This window comes from Aplysia californica, unplaced genomic scaffold, assembly GCF_000002075.1.
Source record: "Aplysia californica isolate F4 #8 unplaced genomic scaffold, AplCal3.0 scaffold00287, whole genome shotgun sequence".
Lineage (NCBI taxonomy): Eukaryota > Metazoa > Mollusca > Gastropoda > Aplysiida > Aplysiidae > Aplysia > Aplysia californica.
In genome coordinates this window covers 227047-231108 of record NW_004797557.1, presented here as the reverse complement: position 1 = coordinate 231108, position 4062 = coordinate 227047, and the positions used below count along the sequence as shown (strand labels likewise).

Genomic DNA, 4062 nt, shown 5'->3' with positions numbered 1-4062 from the left:
ACTCTCTCTCTCTCTCTCTCTCTCTCTCTCTCTCTCTCTCTCTCTCTCTCTCTCTCTCTCTTCTATTTCCCTACCTGAATATCAAGTTTTAAAAAATTCAACCAAAATTGAGCAAAATGCAAAACTTCACTTCTTAAATTTATAAGTGCTCTTTGCTGCAGGCGCATATTCGGGCCGCTCTGGTTTCAGAAAGAAATTGATAAAAACCACGACCTCCTTCTCATCACAACCACACCTGCTGAGAAAGTTTTGGAGAAGTTTGGGGAGGAGAAGATACTATTGACCAGGCCTGGTTCCAGCATGGTTAAACTGCATCACATACATCAAGAGCGGCCCTTGCATGGGCGCAAGAAAGGTTTTGGGGAACACCTTATAAGCCGAAAGCTTAGAAGAAGTGAGTGGTCACTGCTTTCCCACGACTTGAACCCCGTCAATTATTATTATTATTGTTATAATAATAATTATTGCTGCTATTGATATTCGTTTCTTTCTTCTATTTTTGTGTTTTTAGCAATGAATGATCCGCTGAGTGAGGCCCAAATGGGATTTAGAAAGAGGGAAGAGGATTCACCAACGCAATATTTGCCCTACGACAAATGTGCAAAAGGGTAATAAAGCACAACAGGGAACTAAACATTGTATTTGTCGACCAGGAGAAAGTGTTCGACACAGTGAACAGAAACAAGAAGCTATCCATGGAAAGAACTCTAAACTACACTGTAAGAGGTCAACTTCTAGATAACATCCGTGCCATTTACGAGAACAGCATAAGTACAGTAAGAACGTCGGAGGGACTCATAGAATGGTTCGAGATAACATCCGAAGTAAGACAAGGTTGTGTCCTATCATCACTACTATTTATCATATATTACAAAAGATGCCAACACAGAACCAGACGCCCTAAATGAACTACATGTACTCATTGCGGATGACCAACGCCTGACCCACAAAGATGAACGAAGTCTCTAACACCACACCACCAAATTAAACGAAGAATGCAACAACTATGACATGAAGATGAACATCAACAAAACAGAGACAATGAAAGTAAGCAGAAGGCAGGACCACTCAGGATACACATCAACAACAACAGTCTCAGACAAGTCCAAGAATTTAAGTACCACGGAAGTATATTCACAGAGGATGGGCGACTGAACAGAGAAATTTAAACACGATTACAAAAGGTCAATAATGTTAGTTACCAGCTTACTCCACTACTGAAACATCCTAACGTCCCCATGACAACAAAACTCAAAATGATCAACACCATATTCATCCCAACACTCACCTACCAATGCCAAACACGGACCACGAACAAGGCATTAGAGCAAAGAATTACATGTGAAATGCGATGCCTTAGAAAAGCAGTAAACAAGACCAGGCGTGACAAAATTAGAAATACAGTAATCAGAAAAATGGTGGTCACAAATGATGTCATGCATCACATCCAACACCAAAAAATCAAATGGTTCGGACATCTCATGCGTTTACCAACACACCATCCAACATGCCTACATAAAAAAAATTCGATGGCAACAAGGCTAGAGGGCGACCGAGAAAGACCTGGATAGATGGAGTCAGGGAAACATTAACCATCCACGGCATCCCCCTGACCCAAGCTCTCCGGCTGGTGGCAGAGAGACGTCTCTTTCTTCCTGCGGCACCCAAAAGGGTATAAGCGGCGGATAAAAGTAAAAGTAAAGTAGGTAAAGTTATTGTTATTATTTTTTTTTCCTAAGATTTTTTCTTTGACAAGCAAAGTCTATGGGAACAAAGTGCAAACCCCCCCCCACAAACGAACTGTTGAAACTCAGTTGAGCATTAGGTGCAAAGAATCAACACAGAAACCATTCCACAGGGTTATCCAAAATTTCCAGAGGCACATTCTTGTTACTTGTTACTTGCAACAACGTCATTGTGTACCGGACAGGTCCATAATGATCGAGTTCCTCTCAGCACTAAAGCCGCAAAGTATCCCTACTAATTGTTCCAGTGACAGTTTGATTATGATGACGTCTTTCCTTTCCAGATAATCGTTCCTTTCTTCTTTCTCCCCTCTCTATCCCCATTTCCCGCATCCTCATGATTGCGTGGTATTCTGCTGTCTCCCTGTCTTCCTCATCCCGCAACTTTTCCTCCAGGGTCTTCAACATTTTTCCTTAGTCGAATTTCATCTCACATTTCAACCACGGCACTGCCTGCCATCCTATCAGTCTCGTCTTTGCCCCTCAATCCTGTGTTCAACGTGATGGCTCTAAGTGATGTGTGTTGTATTGGGTTCATCAATTTACTCCGAAGCAGCCCTTTCTCAACCCTTCGCAGGATGCTCTTGGAGTCTGTGACAATAATGAGATGGATAGTTTTTGGTCTTGCACTTGCATTTTGAAGCCAGCCAAGCGCTCTTATTACGGCCTCAATCTCTATTTTCTTACTTTAAGTTGTTCTTTCTATGGCCCCTGACATGCTATGAACCTGTTAGTTCCCACTTTACACTACAAGACCCCAGCCACTCCTCTCACCCCTTCTGACTGATCCATTTGTGTAGATCACTGGGCCCTCTGGCTTACAGTACTCTTCAATTAAATGTCGTATGTCATTGTAGTTATTGACAGCTGCCCATTCCTGTCTTTCACGACCCATAGTGAAGTGAAAGTTTGACCAGGCTTCTGCAATCGGGGCTCAGTTCAAACCATTCCTTTCCATTGCACATTTCATCAGTGCCACAAACTTTCCTCAAGGAGTTTTCAGCTTCTGTCGTCCCTGAGCTGCCCCGTTTGATCCTATTTCCTTTGATGCTGTTTAGGTTGTCATGCAAAGGGTGCCTCGGGTCTCCCAAAGCATTCAAGTACAGCTTTGCCTGTGCCACCTTATGTCTCACTCTGGTGCTGGCCAGGTCCAGGATGTATCTCATACAGACAATATGAGTGTCCTTTGTGCAACCAAAGACGGCCGTCATAGATGCATTTTGTACGATCTCCAACCCGTCTATCTGAGTCTTGGATAGGGAGAGGATGCCCAGACCATAATTTATGACTGACAGAACAACCAGCTGCATTGAATTCCCACCGAAGCGAAATGTCTTCACTAATTTGATGCCTGACAGCAACGTTGTCGATATGTTTTCGGAAAGAAAGTGTCTTATCCAGAGTGATTTCCAGGTACTCCAACTCATACTGTCTGTCCTTGAGAAAGTGGTCAAACACAATTGGAACGGTAGAATCTTTAAGTGAGAACCAGATGACCTGTGCTTTTACTGGATTGATGACCGCATTGTGTTCCTCAAAACAATCTGCGACCTTTCTCAGCCCGTCCTGTAGCATCCGTCCAACCGGTAGCTTATCACGACATTGTCAGTAGACCATCACATCATCTGCAGAGGTCAGGATTCTTCCTGCTCCACTTACACCGATCCTGGCAGTTGTGGATGTATATATGTTGAACAGAAGCGGTGATAAGGCTAATCCTTGTGGCAGTCCTGAGACAATCACTTCTGGGTCTGACATCCATCGCCCACTTCTCAGCATCACCTTCCTCTCAAACAGAGCCTCAGAGATCCATTGTACCAACCAGGGGTCAGCATCAATTTCCACCAGGAGATACGGACATTCGAGCTCCTAGAGAGAAATGGGCAACACCTAGAGCATACCATTTTAATAGTCACCATCTTTCCTGGGTTTACTTGGCAATGTCTAATTGGTAATTCTCGAACACGCATCCTGAATGTCTTCACATGGACACATTTGGTTGAATTTTTATTTATTTCATGTTTTGTTGAAGTTATTCAATTATTAAGACACCCGGTACTGGTATTATTTATGGAATAGAGAAAAAGTCACATAGCAGCTTGTTGCTCTTATCATTCATTCTTAGGAGTAAAAAATAAGGCGAGGCCGTGGCTAAACCAGTAAGAGTCAAGACGAAGGCAGTGGAAATGGAGTCGTGGAGGTCGTTTATAAAAATATAACTCAATCTAAAGAGCTAAAGGGTAAACGAGGCGAGAGTGGAAGCCATTGGGAGGGGGGGGGTAGGGAGGAGACGGGAAAGTTGATAAGTGGGTTATAT

At 43.3% G+C, this 4062-nt stretch overlaps 1 protein-coding gene across 1 annotated transcript in view; it reads left to right on the top strand.

Moving 5' to 3' along the window:
- LOC101845703 (rhomboid-related protein 3) overlaps positions 1-4062 on the top strand; it is a gene marked incomplete in the record, with an annotated part of 34433 nt that overhangs the window by 1133 nt on the left and 29238 nt on the right.